Source organism: Mustela lutreola, chromosome 3 (assembly GCF_030435805.1).
Source record: "Mustela lutreola isolate mMusLut2 chromosome 3, mMusLut2.pri, whole genome shotgun sequence".
Classification (NCBI taxonomy): domain Eukaryota; kingdom Metazoa; phylum Chordata; class Mammalia; order Carnivora; family Mustelidae; genus Mustela; species Mustela lutreola.
Window position 1 is genome coordinate 125,090,586 of NC_081292.1, and position 21,986 is coordinate 125,112,571.

The 21,986-nt window shown below is 38.8% G+C and overlaps 1 long non-coding RNA gene across 1 annotated transcript; it reads left to right on the top strand.

The window, feature by feature from the left end:
• Positions 1–8,085: 8,085 nt before the first annotated feature.
• Positions 8,086–18,440, top strand: LOC131826984 (uncharacterized). The gene is made up of 2 exons (XR_009351833.1): positions 8,086–8,388; positions 17,684–18,440. It is a non-coding gene; the product is annotated as an uncharacterized LOC131826984 (long non-coding RNA).
• Positions 18,441–21,986: the final 3,546 nt, after the last annotated feature.

Genomic DNA, 21,986 nt, shown 5'->3' on the forward strand with positions numbered 1-21,986 from the left:
GGTGGAGCCCCAATGCAAGGCCTTGCAGACTGGAGTCATTCATTAGTTGAGATCATCAAAGAAGATCTGACCTGGAAAAAGGCTTCCTGTCAAACGTAGGCCTGGGCATCTGTCAGGGCCTCAGATTCTACACCTTGATCAGCCCAAGACACTGAGACCATTTTCTTTAACAAACACCAACAGTCTTTTTTTCTCCTTCATTTTAACATTTCTCAGGGGCTGGATTCCCTTTCTTCTTCCGCTCTGTAGAGAGTAAAGGGAGCTTGTTAACTTGCTTAGATATTTTGACTGTGGATGCTCTTTGGCCACTTGCCTGTGGTAACAGTGTCAAAGCATAACTTGGTATAATTGCTGTACTTGCAGTCAGAAGAGTGTTCTGTCTTTATGGTCAAGCTGCTGCATAAAAAGGAAGTGTCATTTTGGAAAATCCTGTAAATTATCCTCAAAGGTCTGGCAAAATACAATGAGTGACATACCTGGTATGTCTTTGTTCATTGCCAAGCTACAGAAGAGTAAAATAATGGGGTTTTAACTAGGTGAATTGAAAAGCTATACATTCCCTTGTTCATCCGGCTGAGACTGGTGCACAAGAACATAAAATCAAACTTAAAATGAAGGCAGTAGAACTGGGATTTTTATTATTTAAAAAGTAACTGAAAAGTATTACAATTTTTTTTTATGCCTCGTGTCACAGTTTATATGTGGTATGGGTTAGAAATGACCATTTTTGATGGATCTTCATTTAATAGGGACATCCCTAATTTACAGATATTAGCAATACCCATTCTGCAAGTGGAAATTAGGATTGTGGCGGAATCATCTTATTGATGAGTAATCATAGATGGCAACCTAGAACTGAATGCATTCTTTTTTTTTTTTTTTTTTTAAGATTTTATTTTATTTTATTTGACAGAGAGAGATCACAGGTAGGTAGAGAGGTAGGTAGAGAGGCTGGCAGAGAGAGAGAGAGGGAAGCAGGCTCCCTGCTGAGCAGAGAGCCCCATGTGGGACTCGATCCCACGACTCTGAGATCATGACCCGAGCCGAAGGCAGCGGCTTAACCCACTGAGCCACCCGGGCGCCCGAACTGAATGCATTCTAAGATGCACTTCTAAAGTGAGAGAGTTGTATTCACTCTGTATTTTGTATGTTTTCAGAGTCATTTTGGTTAGGAACACTGCAAGATGGGATTTGTGTTTTTTTTCCCCCCCCTTAGTACAGAACGATGTGAAATTTGAAGCAAATGATGACTACGGCTATTCCTCTGGTCTTTTCTGAGTGAGATGCCTGTGTGCACCTCTTCAAGGATAATCCTCACAGAGTGAGTGCCAGCTGATCATTACGTAACACTGATAGGCATGAGGCTGCCAATGCTGGCATTCTTCAGTCTGAGAAAAATGATCCTTCCAGTTAAAAGTAAACCCTTCCTGTGTCTCACAACCGTACCAAACTGTGTGCTGCTGGAAGGTAATGGCTAGTAATTAGCGTGGCAGGCAGGTAATAAACTGAAATCACCTGCCAATTGTTTCTGAGTGCTTGCTCTCTTTTAAAGTCCGGATGAGTGGGACAGTCATGGGGTGGGGTGGAGCGCTATATGGATGCAGGTGGAGAAAAGGGAAGGCACACAGCCAGGGAATCTCTTTCCGAATAGAGCATCTCCCCATTTGTTGCTTCTTTTAGCCCCACATCCTCCCTGAGGGGTCCACAGAGGGATTGAGAAGTGGCAGGTTACTTTACCTGCCTGCTGCTCCTACTGGGAGAGATGGTGCCTGTTGAGAAATTCTTTGCTGTTCTGGAATCAAACCAACCTCTCAGTTTCAGCTTCTGCACTAGAAAACTGGGATTCAGAGAGTAATGGCAGCTCCGCTTGTTTGTAAAGAAGCATGAATTCCTCAAAGCCAGATTTTGCTTCCTGGTTATAGCCTACTTCTTTCTCTTTTATGAGATTTCCCCCACATCATGGAAAGCCCATGGTGTTGACACGAGAGAGGCTGGGTAAAGAGACTATGAGAAACTGAGACGGGGTCACTTCTCTAAGGATCTTTGTTGCCCTCGGCCCTCAAGAACGACAATCAGCCTGGTATGGTGTTAATGCTTCATTCCATTTATTTCGTCAACTTCCTTAGCTTATATGCAGCAGGGTGACCAATAAGGGGCCAAGCAATGGGGAGAGCCAATGAGAGTCTTGTTACTATGCTGATTAAATTTGAAACAGCCAATGACTATGTCCTCCTTTAGGCGGGCTTCACCAGAAAGTTCATTGTTTACTTGCAGCGTATTTTGCTGGCAGTGAGCCAAGCGCCATCTTGTAATGGCGGGGACTTTCCCGGCCGGAGGCGGTCCCCGACAGATCTTATAGAGACCTCAGACCAGCACTCACACACAAAAGTCCGTATGGGGTACCAATGAGTAACATAATGGAACATACTGAGAGAGTGGGATGGGAGGGAGGAAGTAATAGTGAGCCGGAGAGCTTGTGGTTTCTCTAAACTTGAATGAATTCCATTCTGCTCCAGCCAATTGCTAGAATATGGACATAGAGAAGACAGAATTTCTAATACTTCTCTAAAGAAAATTTATTTGAGTATAGTTGATGTATAATATTATATTAATTTCAGGTGAGCACATAGTAACTCAGCTTTTCTATAAGTTATGCTGTGCTCACTGATGTGGGAAACAAAGGCAAAAGAAAGAAAAAAAAATATATATATACTTACTACTTACAGCTCATTGACAATTCCTTGAAATAGGCAGAGTGACATCCCTCTAGGAACTCAGCTGCCTCAATGTTAATACTTTGGTAAGGGCAGGAGGCAATCATGGCCTGACCCCCCAGGATCCTGTAAGTCTACTTTAACATCTAAAAATTCCTTTGGAAACTTCCTTTATCTTTACTTCCCAAGATACATGTTGGCAATCATCCTTCAGGCATATGGCCCACCAATACATATCTGAAGGGTCTCATGACTAGGGTTTTACTAGACAGTAATAAATGACCTTTTCCTAACAATAGCTAGCCCCCTCAAGGTCCTGGAAACTTTCCAAAATTCTTTAGAGACTTATACTATCCCTAACGCCCTCTCAACTTGAAAGAATATAATTGGCTGTTCTTGCTGCCCATGGGTCCTGTCTCTGAGCTTTAACAAAACCAGAATTTTGCACCAAAAGATATTTCGAGAACTCTTTCTTGGCTGTGGGCTCTGAACCGCAACATTTCCTACATCACTCACTGCAAGTGTAGCTACCATCGGTCACCACACATCACTCTTGCAATGTTATTGACTGTATTCCCTATTCTGTGCCTTTTATTCTCATGAATTATCCATTCCACAACTGGAAGCCTGTGTCTCCCACTGCCCTTCCCCGATTTTGCACACCCACCTTAGCCCCTTCCCTCTGACAATCATCAGTTTGTTCACTGTATTTGCAATTTTGATTCTGTTTGTTTGCGTGGCTCTTCATTTGTTTTGTTTTTTGAATTCCACATATGACTGAAATCATATGATATTTATATTTCTCAATCTGACTTATTTCACTTACTGTAATACTTCTAGTTTCATTCCTGTTGTTGCAACTGGCAGAACTTAATCTTTTTTAAATGACTGCATAATATTCCACCATAGCTACATGTGCGTGTGTGTGTGTGTGCGTGTGTGTGTATACCGCATCTTTGCCCATTCACCTATTGATGGAGACTTCGATTGCTCCCATATCTTGGCTATTATAAATAATGCTTCAGTGACCTTAGGGCTGTATATATCTTTTTGAATTAGTGTTTGTATTTTCTTTAGGTAAATACCCAGTGGTGGAATTATTGGACCATATAGCATTTCTATTTTTAATTTTTTGAGGAAACTTCACACTATCTTCCATAGTAGTTATACCACTATATTCTGATCGACAGTGTACAAGGGTTCCTTTTTTCCTATATCCTCACCAGCACTTGGTATTTCTTGTCTTCTTGATTTCAGCCATTCTGACAAGTGTAAAGTGACATCTCATGGTGGTTTTGATTAGCATTTCCCTGATGATGCGTGATGTTGAGCATCTTTTCGTGTGTCTGTTGGCCATCTGCATGTCTTCTTTGGGAAAATGTCTATTCATGTCCTCTGCCCATTTTTTAATTGGGTTGTTTGTTTTGGGGTACTGAGTTATATAAGTTCTTTATATATTTTGGATATTAACTCCTGTTGGAGAGATCCTTTGCAAATATCTTCTCCCAATCAGTAGATTGCTTTTTCATTTCATTGATTGCTTCCTTCGCTGTGCAAAAGCTTTTTGTTTTGGTGTAGTCCTAATAGTTTGTTTTTGCTTTTGTTTCCCTTGCCTCAGGAGACATATCTAGAAACACGAAGCTATGGCCAATGTCAGAAAAATTACTGCCTCTGTTCTTTTCTAGGATTTGTATGGTTTCAGGTTTCACATTTAAGTCTTTAATTCATTTTGAGTTTATTTTTGTGTATGGTTTTAGAAAGTGGGCCAGCTTCATTCTTTTGCATGTAGTTGTTCAGTTTTCCCAGCACCATTTATTAAAATGACTGTCTTTTCTCCATTGTATATTCTTGCATCCAGATTTCCTAAATTCTTAAGAGGAGCCAGAAATCTGGAATCTTATGGGAAGATATCCTGTTTTGGAGCTTTGAAACTAATTGGAAAAAATAAAATCTTTGTGTAGGGGAAAACAAAAACAAAAACAAAACAAAAACCAGTGGCCTGGTTTTAGGTCACAGGGTGATGCTAGTTGATGAACTCTGTTTTAAATTATTATTATTATTTTTTACTTGGTACTTTTTCTTTTTGTAATCTTCTTAGATTAGTAAAGAGGGGGGGGGAAGCAAAGGTGCGCTTAACCATGCAACAAATGTTATTTGGCTTTGAAAATTTTCTTGGGATTCTTGTGTCCAAAGAGTTAAAGGATGACGTCTTCAGAAATTGCCCCACACAATGCCTGCCTGGTTTTGAGCTTTTCCTAAATGGTGAAGGCCTCCTTGGGCCAACCTTCTGGGGCTCTTTCAAACTTAGTTTTAGTGGAGAACTTCTCTGAACACTGACTCACTGGTTCTAATAAGTCATTGTTAAGGAGAATTGACTGACTCTCTCTCATGCCAGCAGTCCAGTAGGTTCCAAAGAACATACTTTAGGAGCTGGAAAGGCCTGGATTTTATTCAGTTTGGGTTCTGCCTACCTACTACTACTGCAACCTCAGACATCCAACTCAACCTCCATACCCTTGCTGGCAAATTAAGAGTAATGTACTTAGCTTGCAGAACTGTAGTCAGGATTAGAGAAAAATGCTTAAATTATCACTCTTATTAATCTCTCATATAGCACAGATGAATCGATTGTGGTCATAAGATTTAATAGCCAAAAACATACTTTATACTGGTAAAAATCCAAATCATAAATACATTTTATATTTGTTTGAATTCAAAACCTTCTGTGTTTTTCCAGAGTACTTAAAGAAAATTAACATGATTTCCTGGTAAAGTTTATTTTCAGTTTAAACAGTATCAAATAAAATTGCGTTCTGACATCTAGAATACTAATACAATTAAATGATGAGTTTTAAAAAAGTTTGAAAGCTAATCAGAGTAAAATAGATTTAGCTGTTCAATGGAAAATCTGAAGGGAGAACTTGCTTTAGTTTGGGGACTTGACCTACTGGACTGAATGATGAGAATGACTTCATTTTTTTAAACCAGGCTGTCATGTTTTTTTACATACAAGTAAGAAATCTAGTAGGTCAAGGTCAATAGAGATTAGTCATACATAGAATTTACTAGGTTGGTAATACAGTGGTAGGAAAAAGTGGGGCTGGTCACTGAATGTGCCGAGGACTGGAAGAGAAAGAACTTGTATAGGTGTCTTATAATAAGAGAACCAGATTTTGGAGGTGACCCCAACATGGTCTAAAAAGTCATCATGTCTGTACCTCAGATTTTCTTTCTATACAGTTACTATAATTTTAGAACAGTGGGTTCTAGCTATATTACATCAAATGGAAAAATTACTTGCTTATTTGTTGGGTGCTTTTTTTTTTTTCCAGGGCAGGGGATAGTATAATATTAAAACTGTGTTTTCAAACTGAAAGAGAAAATTGAATTTATATGGAAACAAAGGTGTAATTGGCTTAATTTGCCCTTTTTCCAAATGCTTTTAATGTATAGGTGACTAAGCAGCTTGTAGACACTTTTGTCCTCTTTCTACCTGCCATCAGTTTTGTCTTATGTTTCCCTAAAAATAAAGATATTAAAGTCAGTCACCCACCCAGTCACTAGCTTCCAGTTTTTAGGTTTTTGATTGTTCAGCTACATAGTAATTAAGGAAAATGTCTAGCCCTAAAGGTCTTTAAAGATTTTTTTCCTTCAGGGTAAAAAAAATAAAATTGGTACCTTTATTGTTAATTTAGAAAGGGCAAAACCAAAATGTAAGAATAGAGAACTATAAATTTTGTCTGAATGTATAAGATGAGTTACATGAGCTATTTAAAGAAAAAAAAAAGTTGTGTTTTTTAACATGTTGTCACTTTCCCTGAAATATCTAACTATAACAAAAAGGACTTTGTAATATACTATGATTTTTGTATAGCCTGATGGCTACAGATCCTGTGAGATTTCTCATTTTCCTCACCTATGTGCTATCATATGCGTTCATCTCAATATTAATTAGAATATTAAGAGATAGATTTCATTTTCTATAAAGTAGGACTCTAATAGAATACAATAGAATTTAAGCAGAGAAATCCAAACACACATTATGAGCAGTTACGTATAAAAATTGCAATACTCAGGTAGTTTATCAATATGAAAATGAAAAGATACCTCATTACAACTATGTACAACCATCATTTCTATGTTACATTAGGAAAAAGTCCTCTTAAGGTCAGATTAATTATGTTGCTAAATAATCATAATTTTCTATTATAATTTGTGAAACTTCAAAAATGAGAAAAATTGATATCCTGCTTTCAGAAAAAAACTTAAATCATCGAAAGCCAGGTTTTTATGAGTCATTACCAGAGTTTGTGCATTTTCTCTAAATAAATTATTTTCTTTGAAAAAAAACCAACTTTGGGGGCGGGGTGGAAGTAAGTGGGTGGGGAGAGAGAAGGGAGCTCAAGAGGCACACACTTAAATTGTCTTAATTTCTGAGAAATGTGGGTCTGGCTATCACTTAAGACAATATAGTTGATATGGCTGTCAGGATGGACTCTTTTCAAAAGAATGTTTTTATAGAATATTATTGTGACACTTTGCTCAGATGGATGTCTTTAGTGGTATTTGATTAATGTAATGTAATAAAAGAGATGCACACCAAAGTGTCTGTACATGTCTTGTTAAGTATGTTTGATTCATTGTATGTGGTTCTCAGTTCTTTCCTCTTTCCGCAGTTCATTTTTTATCATTTCAATAATATATCTATAAATATGAAAAAGTTGGCACTTTCAAAGTCTTTGACATATATGGCTATTAATTCATAACTCTAAAAAATTGTATCTTTCAACTTGTCATTTTAAAGCTCGTAGAGTTTATTACAGTAAGTAACCTGTGTTAGAAATTAGATTTTGAACTTTAGCAAGAAGATAAATAAGCTCATGAACCTAAAAGTTAAAGATACCTAGACATAGATCTAAGCTAGAATTATATGAAAGGATCAATTATTAAAGATTATAATTTTAAACTCCCTGAAGATATCACTGAGGTTTATATTGGTTAGGCAGTTTCCAACTTATTTTGTTTTCCAACTCCAGATATCAAATATTGAGCAAGCTTACAATTAACAAATCTATCCAAATTCAGTTTCATGGTTTATGTACTAATGACATAGACAGTTTTAAGACAAAGTATTCTGAAGCCAAAACAATAGTATATATATTTATATTTTCTACATGTTACTGTTTTAGCAAGAGTAAGCCCTATAAGGTAGATGCTATTTTATTTCTATTTTCCAGATAAAGGAGCTGCGGCAAGGGTAATAACATGCCCACAATCACACATATCACATATCACCTATATCACCACATATCACACATATCACCCTGCTAAGGGGCAGGGTGGAACTGGGCTTAGAAATCGGAAGTGTGGCTCCAGAGTCTTTGATCACCTCTAGGTGAAGCTAAATGTGGAATGTCTTCTTCATGGTGCCTTTGGTCCTGCTTCATAGCCTTTGTTGCATAAATAACAGCTTGTTCCTCTCACTTTCCATGTTCTTTGCCTCGATTCAATTAAGAAGATAATAACTAGAGCCTACTGTCCAGGAATCAAGATGGCAGAAGAGGAAGATCCTAAGCTAACCTCCCATGGACACACCAAAACCGCAACTACCTATGGCACACCTGTCTCTGAAAACGACCTGAAGACAAGCAGAACAGGTCTTTCACAACTAAAGGTAAAAAGAAAAAGCCACATCAAGACAGATAGGAGGACCAGAGATGTGGTCTAGTTAGGGTGCGTAGCCCCGGCATGGTGACCCACAAGTGGGAGGGATATCACAAATATGAAGGTTCTCCCTGAACAGCGAGGAGTTTAAAGACCACATCAGGCACCCTAGCCATGGAGCTCCCACTAGAAAGATGAGTCCCTGTAATACACAGCCTTGAAAACCAGTGGGGTCAAGTCTAGGAGAGCTGAAGGGCTATAGGAAAGACTCCACTTTTAAAGGTTTGTACACAAACTCCCTCCCTCTGAGACCCACTCCGGAGATGCCGATTTGAAAAGCACTTGGGTCATATGTGAAGGAGATTCATTGACTCATTTTAGGGCATGTGCCGGAAGGGCAAACATCTGTAGGAACTTTCCTTAGGAACAGAAAACTGTCAGGTACCGCCCTTCTTACTCTCCTTCTACCTAGTTGGCCTGGTGCTGGTGGGTGCCATTTTTGACTCTCTCCATGTACCATGCCATCACTGCTCACCCCAACCCCACGTTCCCTGGTGAACTCACTGAGGCAGGCACCCTACCCTCCATAACAAGAGCAGCTTCTACCCCTGCCATTTATATGTGGAATCTAAAAAACAAAGGAACAAAATAAAACAGAGCAGAAACAGACTCATAGATACAAAGAACAAACTGGTGGTTGTCAGAAGGTAGAGGGTAGTTGCCAGAGGGGTAATGGATGAAGGAGATCCAGAGGTACAAACATCCATTTCTAAAATAAAGAAGTCATGGGGATATAAAGTACAGCTTAGGGAACATTGTCAATAATACAGTAATAATTCTGTATGATGACAGATGATAACTGGACTTATCATGGGTGTCATGTCATGATATATATAAATGTTGAATCAGTATGCTGTATACCTGTACGCTGTATGTCAACTTTATTAAAAAAAAAGAAGGACCAGAAAAGACCTCGAATAGCCAAAGGGATATTGAAAAAGAAAGCCAACGTTGGTGGCATCACAATTCCGGACTTCAAGCTCTATTACAAAGCTGTCATCATCAAGACAGCATGGTACTGGCACAAAAACAGACACATAGATCAATGGAACAGAATAGAGAGCCCAGAAATAGACCCTCAAATCTATGGTCAACTAATCTTCGACAAAGCAGGAAAGAATGTCCAATGGAAAAAAGACAGCCTCTTCAATAAATGGTGCTGGGAAAATTGGACAGCCACATGCAGAAAAATGAAATTGGACCATTTCCTTACACCACACACAAAAATAGACTCAAAATGGATGAAGGACCTCAATGTGAGAAAGGAATCCATCCACATCCTTGAGGAGAACATGGGCAGCAACCTCTTCGACCTCTGCCGCAGCAACATCTTCCTAGGAACAACGCAAAAGGCAAGGGAAGCAATGGAAAAAATGAACTATTGGGATTTCATCAAGATCAAAAGCTTTTGCACAGCAAAGGAAACAGTTAACAAAATCAAAAGACAACTGACAGAATGGGAGAAGATATTTGCAAACAACATATCAGATAAAGGACTAGTGTCCAGAATCTATAAAGAACTTAGCAAACTCAACACCCAAAGAACAAATAATCCAATCAAGAAATGGGCAGAGGACATGAACAGACATTTCTGCAAAGAAGACATCCAGATGGCCAACAGACACATGAAAAAGTGCTCCATATCACTCGGCATCAGGGAAATACAAATCAAAACCACAATGATATATCACCTCACACCAATCAGAATGGCTAAAATCAACAAGTCAGGAAATGACAGATGCTGGCGAGGATGCGGAGAAAGGGGAACCCTCCTACACTGTTGGTGGGAATGCAAGCTGGTGCAGCCACTCTGGAAAACAGCATGGAGGTTCCTCAAAATGTTGAAAATAGAACTGCCCTATGACCCAGCAATTGCACTATTGGGTATTTACCCTAAAGATACAAATGTAGTGATCCAAAGGGACACATGCACCCGAATGTTTATAGCAGCAATGTCCACAATAGCCAAACTATGGAGAGAACCTAGATGTCCATCAACAGATGAATGGATCAAGAAAATGTGGTATATATACACAATGGAATACTATGCAGCCATCAAAAGAAATGAAATCTTGCCATTTGCGACAACATGGATGGAACTAGAGCGTATCATGCTTAGCGAAATAAGTCAAGCAGAGAAAGACAACTATCATATGATCTCCCTGATATGAGGAAGTGGTGATGCAACATGGGGGCTTAAGTGGGTAGGAGAAGAATCAATGAAACAAGATGGGATTGGGAGGGAGACAAACCATAAGTGACTCTTAATCTCACAAAACAAACTGAGGGTTGCTGGGGGGAGGGGGGTTGGGAGAAGGGGGTGGGATTATGGACATTGGGGAGGGTATGTGCTTTGGTGAGTGCTGTGAAGTGTGTAAACCTGGTGATTCACAGACCTGTACCCTTGGGGATAAAAATATATGTTTATAAAAAAAAAAAAATTAAAAAAAAAAAAAAGAAGGAAAAAGAGCAGCTTGAAGCTTGAAAGAGGGAGTCTATTTAAATGGCACAGCTAAAACAAAAGAAAAATCTTTAGCACATACCCAGTGGTTTATTCTGCTCAATTTTTATCTAGAAATACTACATGATTATTGATTAAAGTGAATCCTTAATTCAATAGAATGCCCAAGAGATCAGTTTTCTCTGGGTAATGAGATGTTCTGAAGAACTGAAAATGACCAAGAAACCCATGTTGTTGTTTATTTCCTCATTTTTCTGTTAAAAATACATGTTGCCGGGGGGAGGGGGTTGGGGAGAAGGGGGTGGGATTATGGACATTGGGGAGGGTATGTGATTTGGTGAGTGCTGTGAAGTGTGTAAACCTGGTGATTCACAGACCTGGGGATAAAAATATATGTATATAAAAAATATATGTTTATAAAAAATAAAAAATAAAAAAAATAAAAAAAAAAAATACATGTGAAAATATGCGTGCATCCATTTCCCTCAAAAGTGAAGGTCTAGTGAAATGAATGAAATACTTGATCAGTGAATTCCTTCATAGCCAAAAAGAAAAGAAAGAAAGAAATGGACAAAGGAAGAAAGAGAGAGAGAGAGAGAGAGAGAGAGAGAAAAGAAAAGAGAAGAGAAGAGAAGAAAGAAAGGAAGGAAGGAAGGAAGAAACTAATGGGCCAACATTGGGACAGCGAGTCCGAAGTGTTCCACGTAATGAGCTCTGACTCAGAGAGGATTTGGGACTCTGGACTGCCAGGCTAGCACATCATGTGTGAATAAGCTCGTGGCAGCAGCTGAGGGTGAGGCCCAAGGACATGGTTTATGTTGGAGCCTCACCGTGTTCTGGGTGACTCATGTACACTAAACAGCAGAGTCATGAACCATTTACACACACCCAATATCAGGTTCACTCCAAGGCTGTTCTCCCGCAGCCATTTTACGGCTCTCTCTAAAAAGCACAGAACTTGGTTTGGCCTTTCCCAGGGGCAGCATGAAAAGGAATTCAAGAACAGAAGGCCTTGAGGTCCCGCCGGGCCCGCCTGGGGAGACTGTTCACCCTCTGGGCTCCGAAAGGTGCGCACACGGTACTTTTCTCTATCTGGTGCTGTGTGGAAGAAGTGGGTTTGGGGTCCCTTAGAGGCCTAGCTCTCGGCAATGTCCTCACCACCTCTGAGACCTTGGGCGATTCAGTTGTTATTCTTGGGTATGGCTTTCTTGGAAAACTATAAATCTTACAGAATGGGATGGCAGAATTTTATGCCTTTATAGAAAATTAACAGAGAAGAAATTGTAACATTATTTTCAGGAGTCCCTCATCCAGTTGCTTCAGCTCAGGAATGACTGACACCAGAGAACCAATCAACAATGTTAATTTTGTTCAGTTTTATGTCTGTTTAGTGTCAAGTGAGAGGAAGAGAGGGTTTAAAATGTGGACTAGTAATTTTTGATATGTATACAAGGCTTTTTGAAACTATAAATAAAGGAACCTATGCAAGGACTAAGAGAAGGGCAAAAGAAAGATGTGTTCAACATTGCAGGCTAAAAGCACATATGGGCATCTTCTGGGTAAGAAAGCCTGGTCTATGGTGCACTGTTCACGGAGCGCCCCATCCGTGGCCCAGCAACTCCTCGGAGCCTCTGAGTCCCCCTGCCTGAGCCAGGACTGCCTCTGCTTGTGATCAGTGCTCTGGAGCTAGCCTTTGGAAAGGAGGGGCCTCGAGGGAGTTAACCATGTTGTTGAAGGTTATACATTTGGGAGACACATTGACTAAAAGGAATCCAGCTCATAGTCGTAGATGATCCTCTGTTCTTGGAGATAGAGAATTGGAGAGGAACACTGTGTTTGTCACCTTAAAGTGTCTAGGTCTGGCACTACTCTTTAGTATGTACTCTGGGCAAGTCCTCTCACCTGTTGAAGACTAACTTACTGCATCTGGGAATGGAGGGAGCTGGGCCCAAAGGTCTCTGAGGGCTTGAGTTTGCATGCCAGTGACTGGACTTTTCTATGTAAACAGTAAGATTATTTACAGTAACTATGGAGAAGGACTGTGTCCTTGCTGATAATTGTAAATGTCCATTATGTCAAAATGCACGATGGTAAAAAGTGAAGTTGAAAAATGAGGAAGAGGTGTGACAGGGTGTAATCTACATTGTTCTGAGGGGTGTGTACTTTGTAGGCTGCTTAGGGTCAGGGCTGAAAACTATGTCTTGTAGCATATTTCAGAGTCAGCCAAACTACATTTTGGTGAAGAACCGCCTTGTCCAGCAAGGGAGAGGACAGTAATTAAAACAAGGATAGCCCCCTGGCTCACATGACCCCTTGTTCTGATGGAGAGAGGAGGCAGAGAGGAGCATGGAAAAGAGAAAAAGACTTGGGTTAAGAAATTATGTCAAATCCATGATTGAAATTTATATGTTTCAAAAATACACAAAAATGTAGTAAAGAGTATAATGAATCTCCATGTTCCCATTAAGATTTAACAATCAATCCATGGACAATCTTGTTTCATATATATCTCCACTTAACCTTGTTTTACTATGATGACTTGGGGGCAAAGCTGTCACATTTATTTTTATCTGTACATATTTTCAAATATACCTTTAAAATTTTAAGAGTTCTTTTTTATTTAAAAGGCAATTGTAATATTACTAACAAAAATTCCTTATTATTATTATTCAGTAACAAGTTAGAGATCAGATTTCTCCAATTTTCTCATACACACACACACACACACACACACACACACAATGATTTGTTTGAATCTGGATCCTAATAAGTTCATAGATAGCTTTGGGAATAAACCTCTGTTCAGACTTTTAATCTATAGGCATCCTTCTATTTATTTATTTATTTTTTTCTTAACATCGATTTTGGTGAAGAAACTGAGTCATTTGTCCCTGAATTTTCTGATTTTAATGATTAAATTTCAGTGTTATCTTTTGACATGTCCCTGTGTTTCCTGTAAATTGATACTTTAAAGGCATGATTAGTTTTTTTTCTTTTTTTGACAAGTTTTCATAGATGTGTAGTGTATTTCTATTAGGAAGCAAATAATGTTTTATTGCCTCCTTTTTTGTGATATTAGTAGCCATTATTGATTATTATCTAGATTTCTTAATTCATTTTTATCTTACTAACTGAAATATTTTTTATTAAAAGAAACTTCCCTTACTTGATTACATGAAGAATTGCATATTCATTATAATTTGTATATGAAACTCAGGAAAAAAAAATACTAGATTTAACCCTTATTCACCAGTTTCAACTTATTTTCTAGCATTCTTCAAAAGTGACCAATGAGAGCTCTGTGTATGTTGAAACTATTTATTTTGATCTTATGAATTTAAAAAATATTGGACTTTGAACTTGTCATTCACACAGATGTAGGTTTTCATCCCAACTCTTCCATGTTACACCAGAAAGAGTCTTTTCTTCTTACTTCCCATGAAGTAAGACCTTTACCTCCCACGATAAGACTTTCTCTTGACTCTTGTGATCAAGTTAAAACCTCCCCAATGCACTGTTTCACATTCATTTGTATGGATGTCTGATGTCTTTACTAGACTGTAATTGCGTATGGGAATGGGCCGTGTTTTCTCTTAACTAAGCATCACATCCCCCTTATATCAGTAAATCTTTGTTCATCGAATGTTGAAAAACAGGGATAAATTAATCTCTCTGAGTTTCAGTCTTCTCATCTGGAAAATCGGGGTGACAATACTGATGTCACAATACTGACGGTATGTGAAGATTAAAGGGGGTGACAAGTGCAAGACACCTGGTCCGTTGCAGGTTTTCTCAACTGGTAGCCAGTTTCACTGCCATTTCATATTTAATGACCTTGGATACTACCTGCCTGGGAAATAATTATGAAAAAATAATTATCTGCTTCTGTTTTTGAAATGCTATGTCAGATGCCAAATGAACAGCATGTACAGAGTTTAAAAGGTCCTGAACTGGAGGAGAGAAAGACAGAGCCGCCAGGTCTCCTGCCTCCAAAGCTTATGGGGAAGATGAGGTCATAATTGAGAATGATTTCAAAATAATTATAAAGAATTATAGGAACCAATTAAATCTGAGGGGATGGGTGAAGTAGTTTAAGTTAGGGAAAGTGGGGGAAGCATGAACTCTGGAGGAGGCTTTGTGAGTGGAAGAGAAAATCTGGTTAGGACTGGTCTTGGTGTCAAAAAAGGAAGTTGCTCTTTTGGGAACGCTGACTACATGTCCTCCCCAATACTCACTTAACTAAGAATATCTCTTCCATTGGCTGGCGATCATTCAAATCAGAGTCTATCCTTATGCAAATGCTACAAATTTAGATATTTTCTCACTCACACCACACTTTGTCCCACTTCCATAATTTTGCTGGGGCTGGTCCTTCCTCTGGAGTGCCCTTCTCGCTTTTCTTTACTTACTGGTTTGGTATCATGTCAGCAGTCACTTCTTCCGGGTGTCGTTCTCAGGCTCTTACCCCAATCCACTAGATGTGTTAGGAATTTTCATTCGGGCAAACTCCCTATGCTAGCAGTGAGGAGGCTGTTAACAGTGTGGAGGACCAGTTAGAAGAACGCAGAGACTAGGGATGTCATAGTCCAGGTAGATGAGGAGGCCTGGGACTGAGGCAGTGGTTTTGGTTGAAAGGGGACAAATGAGGAAACGAATTCAGGAGGTAGAACTCATAGTGCTTGAGTATAGTGTTTGGTTGAGGTGGCTCTGAAGAGTTCAGCATACAAGTAAATTAAAATGTTGGCCCTTTAGCACAGTCCAGACCTTATGATTCTTGTATTACTTGATGTTTGGACGACTCCTGCTCCTCCTGTTCCTTTCCAGAATGTCGTGTGACCTTGGCTTTCCCCTGTTTTCCCAGGACGTCCTATATATATCCCTATGGCTGCATTTACCGTGCTGTTTCTTTCTCCCCCCCCACTCTTTTATTTTTTATTATTATTTTTAATTAACATATAATGTATTATTTTATTAACATATAATGTATTATATTAACATATAAGGTACCGTGCTGTTTCTATCTGCTGACTTCACCAAACTGTGGGCCGGGGTGGCGGAGAACGCTTTTATTCATCTCTGTAACCTCAGCAGAGCGCTCAACACACACTCAGTGTTTAAGATGTAACATGGAGGCTTAAGTGGGTAGAAGAAGAATAAATGAAACAAGATGGGATCGGGAGGGAGACAAACCATAAGTGACTCTTAATCCCACAAAACAAACTGAGGGTTGCTGGGGGGAGGGGGTTTGGGAGAAGGGGGTGGGATTATGGACATTGGGGAGGGTATGTGCTTTGGTGAGTGCTGTGAAGTGTGTAAACCTGGTGATTCACAGACCTGTACCCCTGGGGATAAAAATATATGTTTATAAAAAATAAAAAAATTATAAAAAAAAAAAATGTAACAGATGGGTGCGTGAGGTCTTATCTAATCATTGTATATTTACATTTAGATAAGATATTTAGTTACCTGGAAGGATAGTTCAATAATGTGTCCACACATGAACCTAAGTTAGTTTATCTGATTGACCCCTTTTCGGCAGCAGGAACCTAGCGGTGGCGATTTGCAGGTGTGCCCAGCAAGCTGATCTGGGGGAAGGTCAGCTGCACCTGCTAGCTCTCAGCCCTGGCTGAGATGCAGGGAAAGAGCACAAGTGGTTTGTATGTTTGTTGTTGTTGTTTGTTTGTTTGTTTTCTTAGCTTGACCCCTGTGTGAGAAAAAGCAGGAAAAAGCAAGAAGTACTTAGGGAAGAGTAATCAAATTTTTAGTCTTGGCCAGACTATAGACACTGAGCTGAGACAAACTGTACAGAAGTTGGGGGGTGGGCAGCTGTTGGAGAGCCTTACAACATGGACACCACAGGGCATGTGGAGAAATACCCACCATAGAAATGTGTAATCATCTTTCCAGAAAAAAGACGCCTTATATTTTCAGTGTTTCGTGCATTTGCACTGAGAACTTGCTCATTTATCTAGGTTCTTAAAACAGTTATCTGCCTAAGAGATGCTTTTTGACATAAACAATCTACCTGGTGTCAGACTTTCTCAATAGATAAGACACATTTGTACTCAGGAAGGAACTTCTGCACTAAGATAGCACACCAAACTTTTATTGTTCATGTGGGAAGAAAGGCGTGTGTCAGAATAACAGGAAAACCCACTCCGGTGTATCTGAACCTGATGTGGGAGGAGGGGTCGTCATTCATATGAGGCACACAAAGACTCTGGCCAATCTTGTTAACATGGACTGTCCTAGAAGTCATTGCTTTCTGAATGTTTGAGTGCCAGCAGAGATGAAATGAAATCCAGGATTTTTTCAGACAGTGTTAGCAATGAACAAGAGGATGTTTATCATTAGTCAGACTGATCATATTGCATTTCATAGGATTTAGCCCTTGTCTGTGTTTGTCCAGTTACATGTTTCCATCCATAACCTGTGTTTCTTTCCTCAGCAGAGGGATGGGCAGGAGTAGATCTTTTTCTTTGAAAATGTTTGTCTTCTATCATGTTTAAATATATAAAATTTTATAGCTATTTTCCAATAGCTATATATTTGCTTAAAAAACTTGTTAAGTATAAAGATTTATAGGTGGTATTTTGATTTCTGAGTTATATGGAATCTTAAGAAATTATACTAAATACACCTTTAAATTATACTGATTAGGAAGTCTGTGAGAAGAACACTTTACAGAAATGCCAACAGGGTTGAGACCAGAACAGAGATGTTCAAGTATAATGGTTCTGGCCTTCTTTGCATTATTATGAATTTTTATTTGTTTTCTTAACAGGTAGGCTTCTCCTGAGAAATTTGGATGGACGATTTAAAGGAGGTATGTTTCCAGGAAGACTTAGTGGCAAGACTGGAAAGAAGTCTTAGTGAAATATGGCAGAAGTCATTATAACGTGACCTTGAGTCTATAACTCTGGAGGAAGTAGGTACGGGGTAGTGTTTTAGGGAAAGATACTGAGGTGTTTCTAACACAAGCACAGGGGTATGTGGCAATGATAGAACATTACTAAAGTTTTCCTCTAGAATGAGTCATTGCCAAATATAATTTGAAGCTTTATGCAGCCTCAAGAAAATATCAATTTCTATGATTTTTATGAACTTGCACTTTAGAAAGGTTGGCAAATTGATAGACAATGAATAAATGCATTCAGTATTCACAGTTGAAGTTTATATTGTGGCTTGAATGTAGCTAGGTCTGATACCAAAGTTAGGGACATATGGATGTCTTTCTGACAGTCTGGTTTGTTAAAAACAATACTGATATAATTTGACTGATAATGAAGTATTTGAGGCTTAATTGGGAAGTAACTTTTGTATTATAGTTCAAGACTAGATAGTAGTTTCTCAAATCAAATGTCTAAACACCCTAAAGAAATGAATTTCATTGCAAATCTGAAATGATGGCATATTAGAGTCCCTAACTTAATTAGAGACAGATGTACCTCTGGTCTAATGAGCTCTATACTGTTAAATGGCAATGGTAGCATCTCCCTTCATCAGTGTTCTCCAAAATATAATCTTATTATTTGACCGAATCTATGGTGATATCATGTTATTTTTTGCTTTTTGTTTTTGTTTGGGTGATAGACAGGGTGTGTGGTGGAATGAATGTTCAGAGGTTAGGGAGCCAATTTGTATGTATTTCCAAAAGATAACATTAAAAAATAGTCAGTGGAAGTATAACTGGAGTTCTGTGTTCTTAACTGTTCATATCCAGGAAAATTTCCTACATTAAAGAAAAATCAGAGCAAAGAGACTGGTCTCTGTTCCCACATGAACTATTTTCCTATCAGCAATAAATTATAATAAAATGTGATAAGAATCAAAATTTGGCATAGTTTTGTAAGAGCTTAATATTGTAGGTGTACATATGTCAGATATTAAACTTATTTAGTATTAATTTACTCTAGCACTATAAAATGAGAGACAGATAGGATATCTTCTCTAGAGTACACACAGTTAAAATAATGCCTGGAAATGACAAATGGTCAAATATGTGGATAAATTTTTTTAAAAAATATTTTATTTGTGTATTTGTGTGTGTGTGTGTGAGAGAGAGAGAATAAACGGAGGGGAGGAACAAAGGGAGAAGCAGCCTCCGCACTAAGCAAGGAGCCCCATGTGGGACTTAATCCCAGGACCTTGGGATCATGACATGAGCTGAAGGCAGACACTTAACTAGAAGGCGTCCCTGGGCATAACTTTACATTTTAGAGATACATTATTTTGTAGACAAATTTAGTAATAATGTGCATTTTACTTCTAGGAATTTGGTGACCAAGGTATGTCGACTTCCCCCTAGTGTCCTGATAATAAGATTTCGTATTCTGTGAGCATTTCATATTTCTCCATCCTCTGAGCCCATGAAGAGTCATCAACCCTTAATGTCTCCACTCCCCCAAGATAATGCTAACCAGGAGAAGTCAGTTCCTTCCATAGACACTGTGAGTAGCACATGGCAGACTTTGCATCTTCCAGGAATTCTGATCGGCTCAGTTTGCAAGAGCCCATAGAGGATTTTACTATTTTCAGTGGCAGTTTTGTCAAACTGAAACACCACTTGTCTACCACCCAGTTCAACTTTCCCATGATTCTTAAGGTGGCCCTGGCTTCCATTTTGAAAACAGAAAACAAAACCACAGATCTATGAAGGTCAAAGGGGGAAGTTAAGAAAGCTGTAGCAATTGTTAAGACGTGGAAACTTCTTGTTTAAATTTCATTAGCTTCACTTATATTGACTCTCAGGTAGACATTCTAATGACCTATAATTCTGTTGGATACTTTATGAAGCAGAGGGAAATAGTAGACACATGGATAGAGTCAAAGCTGCAATATTGGTAATTAGTTCAATAGAATAAACAATGGGAGTTCAGCTATTTGCTAGAAGTTTGAGAGCAAATTTGACAAGGCAAGGAAAATAGATTGTACTCCAGTGAGAACTAGTAAACACTTAAATTCAGAAAGCTCTGGATTCCTTCCTAGTTGAGTCCTGTAAATAGAGAAGAGGGTAAGAAAGAGAAGTAATTCAAAAGGCGGGGAGGCGAGGAGAGTAAACTGAATTTTTCCATGGAAATAAGATGGTGTTTTTTTTTTTATAATTTTTTTTCACCTCTTTTAAGTTATTGCTTTCAGTTTACTTCAATGCAGTCACTGAAGTAGCTTAGAAAGAAATCTTTGATATGCCAGATCAACCAAAAGTTTTAAAATATCCTTTTGTGCCTCCATTTATAATGCAAATAGTAAGTTGGCATTTTGGGTTCATTTCACCATCATCTCTGAAGTGGGTTAACATACACAGAATGAGGAAGTGAAGGGAGTCCCACAAGAGAGCACATCTTTGATAGTTCAATAATAATAAAAAATGTATTTAGGTCTTTTCTAAATACCTTTCACCTCCTAAGAATATAAAAAATGAGAGGAAGAGATCTAAGAAGAATAAATTGTGGTTGTCTTTTACGTTAGCTGAATGACTAAAGACATTGTTCTATGAATCACCCAATACTTAAATATTCCTAAGTCTAGCCTTTATGAGCTCATAAAAGACTTTGCTTATGTGTCTGGGAAAGCCGGTATCTTTATATACTGTCAGAACAGAACTAACATACTGTTTCAATATAGGTTTAAAAACCAGCAGATATTTTGTTATATAAAGCAACGGGGCAATCACCTTAAACCCACGTTTACATTTTAGTTTTATCCTACATAAACATTCCCTAGCTGAAATAGTTTTAAAAACCGGTAACCTATGTTTAAGAATGATGGAAAGAGACTGAATCCTGGTTGAAAGATTATTGCCACTGTAGTGTTTTATTCATGGGAATCTCCAATTTTTTTTTTTCCAGATATACTAAAAAAGCCAAAATTCATTAATGTCAGAAACACAAATGAGGGTTGGCACGGATCACGCATCCATGCTAGGAGGAGGGAAGGCTGGGAGCCCCGTCCAGTGGATAAACCCCAGATTCCGCTTTCTCATTTGAGTTCATTTGGAAAGCTTCTCATGCATTCTGAAGCGCAAGAATTTCTTCTAGGCAACTATTGTCAAAATATATTTTCCGACAAATACCCACCAAAATGCAACCAAGAGCAATAATATTTCAGAAAGCTTTAGCTCAAGTGTGAGTAATAAGCACTGGATAAACAGAAGTTTTACCATCTTCTGTTTCATGATTGAGCTTTTCAAATGTAAACGATTTATAAGGAAAAAAAGTGGGCCATGTCAGATTGGAGAAATGGAAAAAAGTTTGACAGGAGAGGTAGTTAGGACAAGCCTGTGATTCCAAATGGGTTGAGATATCTTCTCTTTGAAGTCATTATTCCTTACCCCGACTCCTCCCCCTTCGTCATGGGCATTGGCATGGAATTTTTTTTTTTTTTTTTTGCCTTCACTTCTCTCAGGACCCCAGTTCAAACTCCTTCATATTCTCCCCCTTCTTCTCTCATTCATCTCCCTGACTCTTCTCCCACTAGGGCTTGTTGAGAAACTGTTACTCCCCAGGTGCTCTCTTCACCTCAGTCTTGCTTAAGTACCCCTTCTGCATATATTTCTTCTCTTCTTTTTGAGATTTTATTTACTTATTTGAGAGAGAGAGAGAGCACAAGCAGGAGGAGGGACAGAGGAGAGGGAGAAGCAGTGTCCCTGCTGAGCAGGGACCCTGACATGGGGCTTGACCCCAGGACCCTGAGATCACAACCTGAGCTGAAGGCAGACACCTAACTGACTGAGCCACCCAGGCATCCCTCTTATATATATTTCTTAATGGTCTATAGTTTAGGAGAAAAAATATCGCCCAGTGACCCCCTTTTTCTTTTATCTGAGCTGAACTAAGTTTTATAACTCTGATTAGAGACAAAACTTTATCATTCCACAGTGCTACTCTTTCTTCTGTCTCATTGACCACAGCTGGCATAAAAGCTATCAGTGCTGAAATGTTTAGCATATCAAGACTTACTTGCAGAAATGATGATAAAATACCATTAGAAAGCATGTTATATTCCTCTGGAGGAGATGCTGTTGGAACCCTTCCTAGGTTCTCTTCAGTGGTTGGTACGTGCTTCCCAGGCTGCTTTGAGTTTGGCTG